The sequence below is a fragment of the Vidua macroura genome, chromosome 1 (assembly GCF_024509145.1).
Source record: "Vidua macroura isolate BioBank_ID:100142 chromosome 1, ASM2450914v1, whole genome shotgun sequence".
Classification (NCBI taxonomy): Eukaryota; Metazoa; Chordata; class Aves; order Passeriformes; family Viduidae; genus Vidua; species Vidua macroura.
In genome coordinates, this window is record NC_071571.1 from 12,492,057 (window position 1) to 12,511,659 (window position 19,603).

At 36.3% G+C, this 19,603-nt stretch overlaps 1 long non-coding RNA gene across 1 annotated transcript; it reads right to left on the reverse strand.

Annotated features, from left to right (window-relative positions):
* Nucleotides 1–522: 522 nt before the first annotated feature.
* LOC128818554 (uncharacterized) lies at nt 523–10,460 on the reverse strand. Its single transcript, XR_008440509.1, has 3 exons — nt 10,373–10,460; nt 5,515–5,667; nt 523–617 (listed from the first exon to the last, which is right to left on the reverse strand). It is a non-coding gene; the product is annotated as an uncharacterized LOC128818554 (long non-coding RNA).
* Nucleotides 10,461–19,603: the final 9,143 nt, after the last annotated feature.

Consider the following 19,603-nt stretch of genomic DNA (forward strand, 5'->3'; position numbering starts at 1 on the left):
GAGGGAAGAGCTAGGTGACATGGAGATGATACTGTTGGTCAACAGAGGAGAGAGCTTAAATGCCAAGCATAATGGTTTGTTTACATTTTTTTATTTGGCTGATTTGTTGATTGATTCCCTGAACGCAATGTACACCCGAGGGCTGTGGGAGTTGTGTTAGTTGTGTCAAACAGGGCTGGTGGCACTTCCAGCCTGGACAAAGCTGCCTGCCTGCAGCAGAGCCATGCTGTGTGAGGAAGTGCAGTTTGGTTTTCCTACAGCCAGGGCATCCTGCTGTGCTGCATTGCTAAACGGGAAGATTTCTATGCTAAAAGTGACAGGCACTTCCAGCTCTTCTACATGATCCTCCCCTGCCTCTTGCTCCCTTGTAAAATCTTTATAGATCTGTGGGAGAAGCATCAATGATTCATTTTGTGCTCTTCATTCTAATCCTGCCACTGTGTTAATCAAGCCTGTATGTTTGATAGCATTTTTATTATTATTTACTTACTGTTTTTTGTTCTTCTTGTTGTTATTGCCATTGTTCCCCCTATGCAAATATTTTCATTTACATCAGTTAATTTCAGGTTCACTTTTCACACAGCATAGAAAAATAGATGTCCAAAACTACTTATGGTCTAGAGACAGAGAAAGAAAAAATTACAATTGTTTGGATGGTTGGTTTTTTTATGTGAGTAGGTAGCAGGGACCAGAAGAGAGCAGATATGCAGAGAGAACCAGTTTGTATTGAGGAACATTAAAAAGACAGTTGAAATTTCAGGATTGTTAAATTTGGATTAATTCTCATCTGGTCTTCTGGACTGAATAATCTTTTTGTGTCTTGAGTCCATTAGGTGCACATCTGGAGCACAGCTCCCAGTTCCTTTGAAATTCCTGTTCATTCACTCTAAAACTGTTTCACAATGTGAATCAAAGCAACAGTGAAAAAAATAGGGGAGAGCAATGATTTGTTCATTTAGAAAATAGGACAAAGAATTAATTTCTTTTTCTCAGTTCCTCTAGAATGCTTTGACCAGGATTAATTTTGAGTCTAAAATTATTTAATACTAGTAAAAACACTCACACAAAGAAAGCATACTTATTTAGCAGTGCAGCAAATATACTGAAACATACCCCAGTATATCAATTTAAGGAAGGGAAAAAATGTTTTGCATAATTCCTGGGGAAGGAATATAGGCACAATCAATCCTGGTTTCCACTTCTGCTAAACAAGACTGCCAACTTTTAAAAAAGTGAAAGAAACATCTCCAAAGATGATGATCCCAGTTTGCATGTTTTGGGGTTTATTAAAGGACTGACTTCTTATGAATAATCATTATTTGTTATATAATTTTGTTTTCTTCTTTGATGATGCTCACACTTTTATGAATACATACAATATTTCTGTTTCACTGCTGTACTCTGAAAAGCTGGACAGCTAGACCATGGTTTTCAGTATTTTCTTTGGCTATCTGAAGTTTAAGTATTTTCCTGTGGACCAACATTGCCCCATAAAATTCAATCACACTGCACCTGTTAAGAATTTTGCCTCAGTGTAAGCTTTTAATTTTAGCTGAAATATTCTCCCCATAATGGCTTATAAAGCTTTATTCTGCATGAATACACTCAAAATTTCAAGCAACTAAGATTAAGGAAACTGTTGGGAATCTGGTGAAAGAGAAGAACAAGAACTGAGAAAAATGCAAATTTCCCTGACACTAGGAGTGTCTCCTGATTCTGCCAAGTCTAGCAACAGTACATCTAAAATATTTTATGAAAATTTATCCAAAGCAGAAAAAAAATCCCTCCTAATTCCAGTGGTCTTGAATCTTTAAGTTTTGTAAAATGTGAGGTACCAAAAATATATCGTCAGGCATGACAATAAATAGATTTATTTCACCAATGTAACAAACTATGGGTATATTATGGCTGTACCACAAGATTTTCATTTATTTTTAGTGAAGAAATATAATACTGTGAATTTTTGTCATCAGTCAAAATCTACTGCTTGGCTGAGGATGGTAGGAGTAAAAAGATTTAAATGAAGCAAGGACTCAAAATCAGGAGCAGGAGCACAGTTTAACTGATGGGACCTGTTAGAAAACCTATTTCTCAAATAATTTGAGTTTTATGGTTCTGAAATACATCTCAACATAGGCATTTACACAAACACTCATTGACACTTAAAGGAATGTTCTCTAAAATAACTGGCCCAATATTATTGTCACTCTGTTGAAGAAAGAAAAGGGGAGTAGTGGAGCAGTGGAGGTGCTGTTTTTTTCAACTTTGAGTTATTACAAAAGGTGGATTTAGTTTTTCTAATCTAAACTAATATTGTGATGCCTTTATTCTACTTCAGTCAAACTTCTTGTAAAACCCATGACTACAGAAAGTCCGAGGTAGGTAACAAAAGCAGTACAAGATGTAGTAAATCCTCTCCTTCTTAGCAATACTCTAAGCTCTGTCTATTGTAAAAATGAAAGTGTGAAGCAGAATACACAAACCACTTACAATACATCAAAAGTAAAGAAACGAACCCTTATCTACATTTCTGAGTAGGACTATCAGATAATAATCCTTGCTTCAAAAAGGAAAAGAAAACAAGAATCTGGTCCTTAAATCTTAGTCAAACTGAAGGGGATTGCAGTGTAACAAAACCTACAAAGAAAGTGTCTAGCAGCAAATCCTATAACCAGGGCCATTCCCTTCCTGCACTCTCAGGATGGCACAGTGACCTCCCACAGCAAATCTGTTTCTGAATTTAGACAGATAAAAACCTGGGCCCAACTTTTGTAAAAAATTGCAATATTTTTTCTGCAGTGTCCTCAAAAGGCTCTTGGTTACTGCAGTTGCAAACATTTATTCTATATTAAATCATTTAGTACAAAATTATCTCAGATATAGCTCCACTAAAGTTAATGAAAGGCAGAGAAAGAACTATCCTTAGTGAGGAATACTGAGTGAAATTTCAGGCAAAATCTATGCCTAGAAAGACCAAGGGCTGGGAGTATGCATTAACAGTCTCCAGTAAAATGCATACTGAAAATTCAGATCCCAAGATAAACTTCAGATAAAATTCAAATATATCAGGAATGAAAATATGCAATTTATTGCTTTTCCCTGCCTACATATTATATATTTACAAGTTCAGAGGGGGTTCCCTTTCTAGGGTAAAAAAGGAAATCAAACATTTTTAATTGGTAGGTTAGAAACAAGTTATGCAATAAGTAAAATAAAGGGAGTTTGAAAACTCTAAACTGATTTAACTCTTGGAGTATAATTTTGGAGTTTGGTTTCCCCTCCTTCTAAAACATGTATATTCATTGCTTCCAGTGGTGTTAGCCTTGATTTACAGCAGTGTAACTGGGAGGAGATCTATCTCCTGATGGAGCACTATCTCACATTTCTTCTACACACATGCATCATCAGCCTGGGACAGCTAATGACTACTGGGGATGATGATCAGTAAATTAAAAATTCTCTAATGAGGCTTTGATATGGTACAGTGTAATGGCTCCAAAGGAGACAATACGGTCTACTGGGTCATTGATTTGTTAGCTACAAATTCTCTTTGTGTGCCATAACATTAATCAGCTTTAATGGCTCTGATGGAGGCATATTAATTAATTGCAGCTCCATTAATAACTCCCTGATTATGTATTTACCTGACCTAGACTGTAGTGTGCATTTTAGAAACTCTTTAATTACGTTTTACACAACAGTGGCTCCAAGGGAGACTATAAATAGTGTGTTGCAAGTACTCTTATTTCCAAACAATATTCCAAAGGCTATTTGACAAACACTTGGCTAATTTTAAGACAGATACACTGCGATATTTTTAAAGTTTATTTCACTAGTATAAATCAAATCCATATGGAAAGACAAGCAAGAATTGAGGGTAAAATACCTGGATTATTTGTAACTTCAGCTCCTGGAAGTCCCATTTGTTTGCACAAAACAAGTTACATCCTTGATATACAGATGGCCCATGTAAGGCACCATGTGAGGCCTTTAGCTGATCAAAGGGAAGCATCCTCCCTCTGTCTTCATGAGCACTGAAGGCTCTGTTAACTCTAACACCCTTCCAGAAAACACTGCACTGTGCTGCCCAGTTACTCAGTGGAGAAGGAGGAATGTTATTGAACATTACATAAATTTATTTATTGTATTTATTATCATAATTTCAGTTGCATGCATATGTGCTTGCAAAATTCCATGAAGATTCAAAATTTATTCCCTCAAGTTTAGGTCTAAGTTCTTCCATTTTGCTTTTGCAAATTCTACTTCCCATGATTAATCTTGAAATTTTTATCTCTGCTAAAAGTGCCTGCATTTTTCCTCCATCTCTATCCAATTCTCACATACAAATCAATAAATAAAATAAAGGTATTTGACCAGTAAAGAAAATGGAGGTTGGATTTTTTTCAATACATTTCAGTATTGATTTTAGTCTTGGAACTCCAAAAGTTTAATTCTTATTCCTAAACTCTCTCTCTTCCTCAAAAGTACCTTTAGGAGACTAAGGGAGTACTCCCTTTTGGTTTCTTTAACAGTCATTGTCCACTCAATGTCACTATGGGAACAGAATATAAATTTCAGCATTTTGCAAGAGAATATGAATAAAACCAAACCTGTTTATCCAAGAATGACCTTCAAAGACTAATGTTTTAACTCTCATCATTAAGAAAACTGAGTTTATAAACAAAATCATATATATAAATACTCACATTTCATCCACCTGGACTGTAACATAACATTTTGTGTGATGGCATATGGGAAATAAAGTAGAAAAAAAAAAAGATGATGTGCATGAATGTTGTGGAGTGACTGTAAATTAGGAAACATAACGGGCAAGACTGATGGGAAAGATACTCGAAAGATCCAAAGGAGAAAGCTTGTGAAATTATAGAATATCACTCAAAACTCACCTCATTTAATATCATCAGTGGGAGAAAAAGAAAAAAAAAAGAAAAAAGAGGCTCTGTAGGTGGCTAAGTTTAAAATAACACAAAACTGAGACATCATTGCAGAAGTAGTAGAAGAATAGCAGAAGAATTGCATTCAGAACAAAATGGATGAGCTTGAGCTGGCAACTGGAATAATAACAAGAGTTTAATATTCAAGTATATAAAATATAAGGAGAAAAATAAAAGTACTTTGAAGCTAATAAAATATAAGCACTATTATAAACTATAAAGTAACACATACATGCCTAAGAATTACGTAAGAGAAAAACCCCTCTATGTGATCAAAACTATCCACAAATACATTTTAAAATTCAAAGGAGGAGTTTCTAACTTTCACTGCAACTAAATCCAAACAAAATCTTTCACTTTAAGGCAATGAATGCCACTGGATTTATCACAACCCTTTTGAGAGGGAAGAGAAGATGCAGTGCACACATTGTGGTTTTCCTTGATAGCACAGAAGGGCCATGTTTCTGTTGTCTCTCACTTCATGAGTTTTTATGTGAAACAACTACTTGAAAGCTCAATTCCCACATCCATCAGGCTTTAGAATCACTGACTGTTTTACCTGTTCTTCATGAGAGGGAGAAAAAGCTTGGTGTCTTCAGCATCTTGCATTCCATATGGCACTAACAGCTCCCTTTGTAGCATCATGACTAATTGGACAATTAGAGAAGAAGGAAGTCGGCATCATCATGAAGTCTTCAGGATCTTGTCTCTTCTGTTAAAAAAACATGAAAAATTACTGTAGATATAAACAGATATAAACATTTGTTAGTGTACATCGTTCAGGAACCGTGGCTTTTTGTGCCTCTGCAACACAGGATTTCTGAGAAATAATAGCTGCATTTGACAAACAGCACCATGCACTTCAGTAACCAGCACAAAGCATGACTCCTGGCAGGAGTGTCAAAAATTTTATTACAAGGATTCCATTTGCCTTGTAGTTTCAGAAAAGCATATGTTTTGTTCAGGCAACAGGTTTTTTTTTTTTTTTTTTTTTTTTTGTTTTTTTTTTTGTTTTGTTTTTTTTTTTTGTTTTGTTTTTTTTTTTTGTTTTGTTTTTTGTGGATTTTGTTTGTTTCTTTGTTTGGTTTGGTTTTGTTTTGTTTTAGTTTTGTTTTCTAAGACTTCTTGTAAGGTTATTTCTTGTATTAAAAAGAGAAGGAAAAGGATGAACCAATACTGAATGAATGGATTTCTACTAGATTTTTATCAATGTTATTAAGACCAGTGTATGAACCTTGTTAGAACAATCTTCTTCAGTATAGATTGCTTAAATATAAATTTAAACCAAGAATTTTACTATTCCAACCTGATAACTGAGGATGTTCTATAGAAAAGGTCACCAAATCCATCAAATTAATGAGTAGAAGGTGAAGAGCAACTTACAGATAGGAAAAATATGAGTTTGCTCTTGATCTTCTAAAAATATTTATTTATGATAATTTATGTGGACAGAAGATCTTTGCTATATTTTTAATTTCAACCAAAATGAGCAATGTATCTCTCTATTTATATCAGAGTCCTGCAATAACAGCCATATCTGATATTTAGTTTTCTGAAAATGGGCTTTCTGAGCAGTGCAGTGTAGTCATTCATTTTCTTTTGCCTGCATTGTATAAAAGGGCAACATGTAAAAGCAAGTTTAAGATAACTGTTTATCAAACCAAAGACCTTTATATATTATGTGCTTCTGCATCTACCTCTGCACACTTAGTTAAAGAAAATGAAAAGGAGGTCATAAAAATTTGTGCAAAAATTAGGTCAAAACCAGCAGACTGGATTACATGAAAGCATATAAAAAGGTTCAAGCTTCGTTAGTGAAGCAAGACCTCAGCAAATCAGAATTATACTGTAATCCAAGAAGAAAATAAAGGTTTAAAAGTAAGGAAGTTTAAGAAGAGGACTTCCAATGAAATAGCTAAATCCTAATCAATACAAGAAGTCAGGAATGAGTTAAAGTGAAGAAAATGTCATTTACAAGACAAAGGAATTCATTGTTTAGGAGTCCTTTTTATGGATATAACCTGAAAACTACTTACTTGGAATACACTCAGTCCAGCTGTTACAGTTCTATTTATGGAGTCTGTCAGTAGCATGCCAGAAATTCAGGTAACCCGAATGATGAAGAAATGTCAATCTGATGCTGTGGCCCAGAAGTTCAAAGCACAAAGCTTGTATCAACACCAAATAATTTTCTCTGAACACGGTTTTGTCATGTCAGTCTTTAAAGGATTATAACAGTCCCATAGTCACAAAAGACTATGTGGTCATTCTTAGTGATGTCAAGTGAATAAGAAACTGCAGGGTCTTTAAGTGAGTTGACTCCTTTCCTTTGGATCTTCCTGCTGCCAAGTCCTGTTATCTGTACACTCAGCAGCCACCATTAGGAGCAAAGCTGAGCATGTGCTGTGTCACAGAGAGGAGTCACCAGCTTCCGGACAATAGAAGACATCTTGAAAAGTAATCAACATTCATCTTGAAAGTAATCAACCGTTTTTTTGGGAGGAAAATCCCACTGCAATACCTCCACCTGACATGGAATTCAAGTTAAAAAGCAAGAAAAAGGAGTCCAAGAAAGTCAAAGTGGAGTGGTCTGTGGAAATGCTGAGTGGCCAGGATTTTGAGGCATAAAGATACTGCCTGCTAGCAAAGAGCTGGTCTGGGCCACGAAGAGTGGCTGATTGGAATCACTCCTAAAAGCTGCTCAAGGTTGGATAGTGAGTTATACAATCTCCATATAACCATTACATGTCCCTCTAATGGTCTCTGCTTCACCTTTGACATCAGAAGGGATGTTACACCCTCTTTTTGGTGGGCAAAGATAAGTGAAGGGATGAGAAAGAAAATAAAGTTGTTGGGATGCAAGGGGCTGAAAGCAAGAGAGAAATTGTGTTGAGACACAAATCACCTTGGATGAGGTGAGAGTGGCTCCTGAGGAAGGGCATCAGGATTGTTCCTGATGCTTTCTGCCTGTAGCTGGGCTCTCAGTTCTGCTTCCTCCACGTAGCTGGAAGATGTCTTTGGCTACTGTCTTTCTTCCTTTGGCCACTTCCTTTCTCCCTTTGCCTCAAATGTGTTCTGTTTTGTTTCAGTTGTGTACAGTTCTAATCTTGCAAATCTTTCCTTTAGGGGTCATACAGAAAAGAATCCCAAATGCCTGTAAAGTTGGTTTGGGAGAAAGATATCTGTGCTCCAGGGCCTCTTAGCTCAGCTGTCACCCGAAGGGTGACTTTTCCCACTGTTGTTTTTTACCAGACACATACTGGAAGGTAGCATTGTCAACTTTTACTCTATCATAGTCTTGTATATTTCCACTAGTCTTCTATACTTTCTTTATTTCCAGCTGCATAGTGACCAACACCTTAATTGAAGTGAGCAGCGGAAATGTTGCTTGTATGGAATTGCCTTGTGAAAAACTTAAAAATAGTAGCAGCAATAAAGAGTACAATGATTTTCCTCTCTGACTTGATCCTGTGTTCAGCACTTTACCAATTTTAATCTCTTTTCCTATATGCTTGTGTTGTAGCTTCATCTGGTTGTTTTAGCCCATTTACCCTTAGGAAATATTTCCTAATTAGTGCAGTAGTGAAAAAAAAATGACCTAGCAAGTGCTAAAGTGTACCTTAGGATGGTTTCATAATTGATACAGAACTGTCGTTGCATATCATGCTTATATTGTTTTCTTCTGCTGCAAGGATTTACACTTCACATATTTTCTGTTTTTATAACAAGCCTCATAAACCCTTCAGGAACAAATTCAGTGCTTAGCTTATGCCAATACGAATTACGATGCCTTTCACTCTCAAACTTCAAAAAAACCATACAGCCAGAAAAGCAGATAGATAATTTTACTTATGCCCATAAAAATAAAATAAAAGTCCCTCTTTAGAAATCCTAGAGATTACTAATATTCCTGTAAACTCTATGTAATTTAGTAGGAGCAAAATACCAAAACACTCAATAAAGAAGTAAAACATTAAACAGTGAGATCCTATGAATTTTCTTACTACACCTACACTGCACACAGACTAACACAGTGTGTTTATTCATGCAGAAAAGAGACAGTCCCAGACTCCCCATTTTTAATTTTCTCTCTTTTTTTCTTCAAAAACTAGAGCTGCCTTTCTCAGATGTGCTGAGCCAACATCTGTGTGCTTTCAGGGTAGTTTGAGTAAGTTCTCATATTCAGTTGTTGCATATCCACATTTTCCACAGATGCTAAGAACTTTAAATACATAAGTCATAATTTCTAGATGATCTTAAGTGCCATAGGAGGCAAAACATTAGCAACAATTCTAAACACAGTATGATAGGGATATAGGGGAAGTTTGCTTAAAGAAAAAGAGGACAAAGTTTATAGAAATCAGAGACTTATTAAAAATAATAATAATAAAACCCTTTTTCTTCAAACTATTTTCTCTCCAGCTCAGCTGGTACAGTCCATTTCTTGCTGCTGCAATGATATGTTTTAAGCACTCAAAGCATTGTATCCTTTTTCAGGTATGCTGTTGATATTCATGTGATCCCATTGGTATGACAAACAGAAGGGATTTCAGGAATGTTTGCACTGCTCATTCCAGCCTTACAAGTAGATGTTATCAGAAAGAGATGATAGGATTTACCAAGTTATGTAAGGGGCTAGGAATCTGGAAATGTTCACTGTGACAGAAACTCAAATTCCAAACACAGGGCTCTCATATCAGGATGTTTCACTGTCTTCTGCAGCTTGTCAGCACTGCTCTTAGTCTTAAATTCATATGGCTGATGTAACAATTTTAAATTAGAAATAAAAATAAAAATCAACAAACCAAAAAAAAAAAAAAAAACCAACTGAGCTCTCAGCAAAGCACACAGGATGATAGGAGGAAACAAGGACATTTGGAAGGTGCAGCACATACACATGCACGTGTATACAGACCACAAACCTATAGCTTTGAAGTTTTCTTTCTTTAACTATTTCCATTGACTGTGCTGGAAGATTGTTTTGCAGTTGCCCTAAATAGTTCTCTAAAAAAAAAAAATTGTATTTGCAATTGGAGAGAGCTATTTGGCACAAGATTAATAAGACTACCAAAGAACAGAAGGAGAGACCACCATAGGACTGTAGCTGTTGTTTCCTCTTGCAGAGCATCCCTATATTTCCTCTCAGTGGCAGGGAGCAGAGCTGTGGTCACTCTTCCTGCTGTAGGGAGGATCTCCAGGCTGACTTTACACAACTCAACTCTGGGCTGGTTCAGGGTGCCCAAAAGATGTGCAGTTGTCTGCCACATGTCCTGCGTAGCACAAAATGTAGGGGTGGCACATAATACGACACAACACAAGAAGATCACTGACCACCCACAGGAAACCCAGGGTGGCTCAGTTAGGGTTGTCTGTCTGCTGCAAAAAGGATAAAAGAGCAAAAATAAAATTCTACTCACTGCCTGTGATGTTGCTCAGATGGACATTTTACTCAAGATTGGAACATGCTGCACAGAGGTTGCTGTCTTTCCCCATGGCAGAGCTGTGCTCCTCCTCCCTTTGAAAAAAAGTGTTTTTCTAGAAGGCTGCTTTTTATTTTTGTAGATGTTAAAATAGAAATATGAAGGGCTCACACAGAGGAGAAAGCAGTAGTTTTATGATAATAATGTTCGTTTCAGGTCTAAAAATACCCTATACTTGTGAAGGAGATTTTTTTTATCCAGCCTTATGAAAACAATGGAATCTTTACAGAACTTTGCAGACTAAGAATGGACTGCTCTGAATTCAGTCCCATGTTCCTCACATGTTAAAATTATTATTTACCAATTTTTCAGGGCAGAGGCAATCACAGCAAGCAAGTCAGTAATCAAAAGCAGCTACTGCAAGTATTAAAATTAATGTCTCCATGTGACCCATCCTCTCAAAAATTCCTGTGATCTCACGAAATGAAGATTCTTGTTGCTAAAGTAAATATGGAACTTCATGCAGTTGCTAACTTCCAAATATGAGAATGCGAGTTTTGTACCAAATGATCAAGATGTTTTTCTCTGCTTTTTGTCTGTCATTAGGACAAGGCAAATTCCATGAAGAAGTAGGATATATATATATATGTATATATATATATATATATATATATATATTCTCTATTGATGCAGTGTTAGATCACAAATATGGCTGTTCTTTTTTGCCTGATAAGGCTGTGATTTATTGCCAAGGATCAAATATTTATTAATCATTTGAGCTCAGGATATGAAATAATTTTTCAAGTTGTCCAGCTGAGCCCATCCAGTTAAATTTTTTCCATCAATTGTAAGAGATGGTGTAAAGTTGGGCCTGAATGTCAATCTGTCTTCAGGAACAGTTGTAATTTCAGTCTCAACCCTGCATCAATGCTTAGACAGTGAGTTATGAATTTTCAGTCACAAGTCCTTCACAAGTTCACTTCTGATACCAGAAGATCAGAAGATCAAGCAGAGTTTTCTTAGTTTGATAAAGTCTCTAATTAAAAAAAAAAAAAATTAAAAACCCCAGATATTTCTTCCTGAGATGGACCTCTTATATCATTTCTAGGATGTCAAGCATGTCTGGTTTTAACTGTATTTCCCCTTAATTTTTTAAGATATAACTTTTTTTTACTGGAAATGAATTTTTTTCTGCAGAGTGGGAAATCTTGCAGGCAAACTCATTCCCTTAATAATTTCCAAGGGCCAAATACAAAATTATCTACCTGCTTTCTGAAGTGATAGTTTTAATGTTAAGAAATGCTATTAGTACCTAATTTGATGCCATAAAATATGATTCTGTAAATGATGGAAAACAGTCACTTAAGTACATTGCTTTAAACTGATTAAATTAAGAAAACAAAGATTTTCCTGAAGTATAAGATTCAAATTATGCTACTCCAATGGCACATTCTAGTGAGAAACCTTTGATAAAGAAACAAAAATCATTTCCATAAAGCTTTTGGAGAAGTTCTAGACATGTTGTCACAGGAACACACAACTTCCTAACATAAATCAAAGTATCTAACAGTACTCAATAACTCTTTCCTGAAGCTTTAATTTACTGAGTTTAAACTGCTTTTTGCACAGGTATATATAAAATATATTTTATTTATAATAAAAATTATGTTTTGATTTGAAAAGTATATGATAATGTATTAGGGACAAAAATTTCTTTGAACTTCAAGTTACTATTTCAAATATTTCAAATATTTTCCAGATATTTTTTTTAAAAAACAATCAATTGTCTGGTTCACATACACCAAAACCTGTATTGGTTTTGGTGTATGTGAACCAAAACCAAGATAGAGTATTTTTAAATACTCAAGATAGAGTATTTTTAAACTTTAAATTTTAAAGAAAATTAAATAGCCATTCATAATCAAGTAAGGAAGTTACAGAAGATTAGAGAGAAAATATCCTGTCTTCTGATCCAGAAAAAGATCCTTAACTAACAATACACAATTTTTGGGGCCATAGATTACTAACTAAGCTAATTTCTTGTAATACTATGAACTGAGTAACAATCTTTAAATAGTGGTTATCTGTCCAAAATAGTTCTATTTACTGATAGTATTTTATATCTAGGAAAACCAAAAATTTTCAGATCTTTTTCAATCCTTCTGTTGGAGCCCCATACACCATTCTGTAGTCTGTGAGATTAGTCATATCTTCATAAAGAGAACAAAGAGGGAGAGGAGAGGAGAGGAGAGGAGAGGAGAGGAGAGGAGAGGAGAGGAGAGGAGAGGAGAGGAGAGGAGAGGAGAGGAGAGGAGAGGAGAGGAGAGGAGAGGAGAGGAGAGGAGAGGAGAGGAGAGGAGAGGAGAGGAGAGGAGAGGAGAGGAGAGGAGAGGAGAGGAGAGGAGAGGAGAGGAGAGGAGAGGAGAGGAGAGGAGAGGAGAGGAGAGGAGAGGAGAGGAGAGGAGAGGAGAGGAGAGGAGAGGAGAGGAGAGGAGAGGAGAGGAGAGGAGAGGAGAGGAGAGGAGAGGAGAGGAGAGGAGAGGAGAGGAGAGGAGAGGAGAGGAGAGGAGAGTAAAAGAATATTTCTCTTGGAAGGAACCGACAAGAGTCAGCTAGTCCAACTGCATGACCAATTCAGGTTTGACCAAAATAAGGGTTCAGATGCCCTTAAACATTGACAGGCTTGTGGCAATGCTCCGCTCTTTAGGAAGCCTGTTCTGGTGTTTGATCCTCTTGCTTCCTAATGGGCAGTTTAAACCTCTCCAGCACAGCTTTATTGAATTTTTTTTTTTTTTTTTTTTTTAATTTAAAGAAACACAAACTATGGGCCCACTCTGATCTGGCTTTCTATCTTTAAATATATTAATAATGCATTTTATTATTTATTGTGTTCTCATTAATAATGCATTTTCTGCTGCCTAGTTTGGCCTAGCTCTTTCCAACTTGAAAATAACTGCACTTATCCACATCAGCTAAAGATTGTACTCAGAGAATAAATGTTCTGTATTAATTTTGGAATCATTCAGCAAAAAGCATCATTGACGACTGTGATGCATATCACAGCTGATATGCAGTTGTTGTTAAGCACTCCATTATTTTTCAGAAAAGAGACCACTGCATTTCTGAAGAGTGTCTTGTCTGTGTGAGCCAATTTCTCCAGTAAGTGATGTGCTGGCCAGCATTTGAAGCAGCTCAGACACGATGCAAGAGCATTCCATGTGTAAAGGAACTGCCCAGCTGAGTCTGCCAGGGGTATGGACCCCACTCAGGGATTTGCAGGCAGGGATTTGCTGTCATCTCTCCACCTGCCACCTTGGTTACACTCCCTATAGTTGCCTCCTTTGCCTTCTTATCAGTAGTGGATTTCAGTTCTGCAAACAAGCCGAACTGCCCTAGACAAACCCACAAAGCCTTTCTTCTAAAAGTGAAGGGTGACTTGAGGTATCTTTTCACACCACATTCTTGGCATTCTGTGTGGCTGCACATTCCTACAGAGATAACTGCATCTTCCCTCTGCCTGTCTGCAGAACAAGAGTTTGGCAATGTTTTAGCACACACGAGTGTTCTTCCTCCCAATCCCACCTCTTGCAAGGTCTGATTGACACAGGCACCATCATGCTGTTATCACACTGAATTGGAGGCCAAACCAGAGCTTCTCCAGCTTCCTGCAGTGACAGTCTCCTTCTGACCATGTAGCCAGAAGGAAATGCTCAAAAGCCTCTCTAAGTTTTTGATACATGCAAGAAAATGAATGGGAAGTTTTGGTACCAGAAGTCAATAACTATGACAGGCATCCAAGTGCAGATCTGACAGGCTGGATCTGCTTCTCTTGAGCATGCACAGCAATTTCAGGGCTTTATACTGGCTCATAAACCTGTAAAGGCAACGACTCAATTCTCATCTTTTTGTGGTTTGGGCTTTTGTCAGGTTAATGGATTATCTGATTTGAAAGAATTATGTTTTATGGCATTTGTGGGTTTTTTTTGGATTTATTAGATTTACCAAGTAATTGTCTTTCCCAGAGTCTGTGGGATTTTTCCTGTAGAGATATCCTTCAATACAGTTAAATATTTCATTGTATAGGTTGTTTATATTCCAGGCAAGTCTGGTTTATTTTCCTGAACAGATATGGAGCTAGGCAAAATTTAACAGTGTACCTTTGCTCTTCATGGCTACATCAATAATCACTTTTATAGATACTTTGATAATATTATATTGCCTCACATACTTACAAAAGAGAAATCTTGATGGCATCAAATACTATTTACAGCTAACATGCTTGCATTATATGAAAGACATTGCTCATTAGAGAAAGACATTGCTCATTAGAGAAAGACATTGCTCATTAGATTGCTCACTCTTTTCCTAAGTTTCTCAGGTGTGCAGACAAAAAAGACAAAAATAGAGGACTTTTGCAGTAATAGGATATTCTCGAGGTAATGTTTTTCAGTTATCTAGACTGCTTGTGAGTCGGCACATTTCAGACTGTCAGTGGCTCTGAGTGTACTGGAGAAGTAAAAAGCAGTGGGAAAAAAAAACAAGAAAAACCCCAAAAGGCTGCTGTTGTTGACTGTGGTCTTAGCAGGGTGTCAGACTAGATGGTCTCCAGAGGTGCCTTCCATCCCCAGTGATTCCGTACCAGTAATTCTGCAGATCTTATGTTCAGAGTGTACCTATGTGCAGATTATTTTTCTCAATATTTTTTCTGTAGAAGAAACTGATTCTATATTTAATGAAATTAATTCCCCTCTTTACTATATATTGTTTCTTATGCTTTCAAGAGAAACTTGAGTTCAAAGGTTTTTGTTTAAGAAAAGGAGGAGCAAACATAGGATATAAGAAATTTAGCATCTATGGCATTTACCAGTTCTGCAGCAATCCAGATCTAACTCTCCCTTGGAATTAGCACATCCTCAGCATGATTTCTGTTTGAATACAGAGCAATGAAGATTGTTGTGATTTACATCTGACAGCTGGGATTGTCCCCCAAAGAGTTCAGTCTGGAGTCAGTGTCTCTAAAGGATTGATGACCACTAAAGCAATGGCATTATTAAATTTAAACAGGAAAAAAGCCAATGTTTTACAAGTGACCATTTAATTTGGAAAGAATGCAGCATTGAAACTCTCACCCCTCTTCATCATGTAATTACACTTTAGACAAAAAGTTGGTTCCAGTTGCCTTATAAAGCTCAAAAAAAATAGTGTGCAGTCAGCCCAGGATATTTCTGTCAGCCTTTAAAAGCTTATTCAGCTCCATTGTAGGATTAAGAATGTTTTTGTGAACAACAGGGAAGTCTTGAACTAACTAAGGATTTACAAATCAAATTAATCCTTCATTAAAACACAGCCGCCTCACCTTTTTCTAACAAGCATAGAATGACAGGAAACAATTAACTACATGTTATTGAACCAAGTATTTTTCTCATTAACTTTTTAATTTTCTCCATAAACTAAATGTCTAATTTGTGGAATAACAGGATTTTCTAATCATGTTTATTTTGACATTTATGAAGCAACATTGGCTTTGATGAAGTCAGATTGTGAGATAATAGAGGCAGACAATAGAGGCAAATCCCAATTTAGCAGTTCCACAGCTCCTCTCCAGTCAGAGGAATATCATAGATATAAATCAGAGAATGATCTGCTGAAATCTGAGGAGAAGGGACTAAAACAAGGTGCAATTGGTTTTAACTTTGCCTATTTTTCTTTTAAAATACTGCAGCACCATATTCCTACACACAGAGAGATTGCTCATTAAAATTATACACACCAAATGAATGATGCATAAACAGAAAAACAAGGAGGGTTGTTTAGCAAACACCTTTGACTTTCTTTTCCCCTAAAGTCACATTTTACTAATTCACATTGAATGCATGCTTTTCATGTATTTTTCAAAATATTTACTGCATTTCTCTATTTTTAGAGGAAGAAAACACGGAAAGTAGGGCAATAAAACATACCAGCAAATAAAACTCACTGTGGGCAAATGGTGTTTAGAAAGCCATGCTAAAGCAAGGGAACACAGTTGGCTCTGCAGTGTCATGCTGCTCCTGAAGAGCCTTCCTGGGGAGCTGCTACTCCCATCTCCCTAGTGTAAGGGAGCACACTGAAAAGTGAACCAAAAGTAAAGAACACACCCGAGTCTTTGGGTTTAATAGGACCAGACGATGCAATTTGGGAACAAGCTTCTTATTTTATTAGCTCTGATAGCTCCAGTAACAGATATTTACTCAGGGTGATCTGAGGAAGTCAAAGGAAAAAAGGAAAACAAAAGAAAAAAACCTGCAATATTCAAGGAAACAAATATGGCTTTAGAAACTATTGATCTCAAGCTGAAAACTCCAAATATAAAAGTCAGAAACCACCTGAAAGATCTTGGCTTAGAGTAAATTAAAAAAAAAAAAAAAGGATAATTTATGATGGGATGCATCTAATCTGAGTGCAGCTGTCTAAAATTTAGGCAGCCTTAATTTCTGATCTAGGCTATAACACACTGAGAGATAAGCAATTTCAGAGTCATTAACTGACAAAATTATAGACATGGTTTAGGATAGAATGATTTTCTTCTGAATGCATTTACCTCTCATGGGTGCCTTTTAGAGACTCATAAACATCAGGCTTATACTGGACAGTCAACATTTCCAACTGGACAGAGATTTCATGTGACATATCCCAACAAGATTCCCAGAGAATCAAGCAGATTATCACAGTGTCAAAATTTATATAGTGGAATAATATCAAAACTAAAAATTGCTCTTACCAGGAGAATGTAAGTACACATAGAGAAACCAGAAAAAAAAAGAAATTAATTTTATCAGTCAAACCTCACAAATGCTCTCAGTTCATTGATCTAATCATGTAAGTCATCAAGTCTCAACATGTTTTTAGCCTATAAACAGATATAGGTAGTATTATTATGACATTAGCTGACATTAGCATATATAGCTGGTATTATTATTCCTAGTGAGGCTGTAGTGTAGTTGTATCTACTCACAGTTGTTTGAAAAACAAATCTTTCCCTTAGAAATGAAATTTAGAAAGAAGTTAATTTTATTTAAATTTTTTAGAGGCTTCTGATGCCAATTACTTCTTATTAAATTAAGTTAAAAGGAAAAATGTAATCTGCTTGATCATGCAATTTCTTAAAATTTAGACACTTATTTTCATTGTTTTCCAAAAAATAGCAATCTGAATTGTTCAGGAATAAAAGTGTTCATTTAGATTCAAGCTCTATGTAATTTTTTTTTTAACTTTCATATAAGTATCATACAGTAATTTGAAGAACAAAAAATCATTAAAGTTTTTGAATTATCCAAATTTCTGCATGTTGGCAAAACATCTGGCAGTCAGATGATTTTTGCATAATTAAATCCAGTATGTCAGGGACATATGCAGCTCTTACTTGTTGTGGGGGTGATAGAGATTGCTTTCAAAAAGCAGTTGACTCACAAACAAATGTTTCAAGGTCAGTTAAAGACACTGAAATAAAGTCATTACAGATAACACAGGGCTTTCAATGGTAATGAACTATACTGAATAACTATGAAATGGAACAGATACCTTTCTGTATGTATAATAGGAATTTTAGTATAGATAATTGCTCAAATTGAAGGGTTTGATGTGTTCTTTCTTGTATATATCACACATTCCTAGCTGATCTTTACATTTTCATTCTGAAGTCCCAATATTAATGAAAGAAAAATGAGAGTGGTCTTGGACACAGTTTCAAAGCTTGCATACCAATACAGCCACACAAAATCAAGGGGATATATCAAAAGTTGTGGGCAGCAGTGAAAGGGTGTGTAATGAAAGATATTCATGTCATTGCTCAGTGTCAATAAAGATTTTTTCCTCCAGCTGGAACTCCTGCAAGTGGGGAAACTCTCTCCTAAATGCTAATGCCAGCAGAGCTGTGATAGATCCCTCCCACCCCCAGAGACTGAGCCCTGCTCCCTGCACCTGTGTGGTGTCAGAACCTCCAGTCAGGAGTGGTGAAGAAAGGATTGAAAACCCTGACTGGAAGAACAGGAACCCTGTGAGCTGAGCTGCAGTGTGCTGGTGGATGGTAAAACGGGGTGGAACATGCTACCTTCTGAATTAAAGAGGGGAAGCAGAGAAAAGGGGGCTGCAGAACTGAAACACATCACTGTGAAACAAGGGAGATAATTTTGCTTTTGTGGCTATATTGAAGGCATTTCAAGTAATTTTAATTCCTAAAAAAGGAAATTAAATAAATCTGTTATTAAATTTATATGAGAACCTAACAAGCTAGCAGAACACCCCCCAGTGATTTGCATGAGATGCTCTTATTATCCATGGATCACTGAGATGATAGAGCTTAACGACATCTGAAAGAGTACTTGGAGACCACTATTTATTGTCAATGAGCAGTTAAGAAGCCCTTAGCTTTTTGGAGCCTCAGTTTATTGTGTCAGTCTGTGGAGAAACAGACACTAAAGGCAGCAATATCTCCATATGATGAAGCCAACTGGCATCCTAACAGAATGCCTGCTCATATTGTACTTGGAAGGGCTTTTTATTCATGACTAGCTCTGTGTGAAATAATCCCATTTTTCATTATATTGCTGTGTGTCCATCTCCTGGAATATTAATATATGAGTTTGAATTCAATCAGCTCTGCATGTAGAACAACTAAGTTTTTAATTGACAAAAATTTCACAAATTTCACAAAATATAGACATAGATGGAGTGTAAGCACAGAAGTGTTAATGACTGCTTTTTTTAGCTTCAGAATTACCATGAATAATCAGCATTTTAAACTGCCATGTTCACTAGAGTTAGGTTCAATGGCTGTCCCTAGCTGGTAAGGGGAGGTGCTAGCCTCACTTGTTACCTGGTTAGATTTTCAAGAAATCACCTTCAGGCTTTGCTGATGTTGCCACTCATAGTGCTAATAACTCTTTGAAATTTACTGCAAAGTCTTTTCACTGTCATCTTTCTATTCCGTTCCTGGAAGTTTTCCTTTGCCATAAAACCAGAGAATTTGCCTTAAATCAGGCCAGGGATCAAGTGGACAATATATTCCCTATATGTCCTTATTTTTCCCATGCCCAATTGTTGTGCTGCTTGATTTTTGAAGACGTTAAGCACTATGAGGGAAGGACAATTTGTATGTACAATGTCCTCTGCTGTGAGATATATTGCTTCCTGACTGTGGTTGTTAAGTAATATCACAGTATATCATTACAATAATAAAATCTGTCTTGC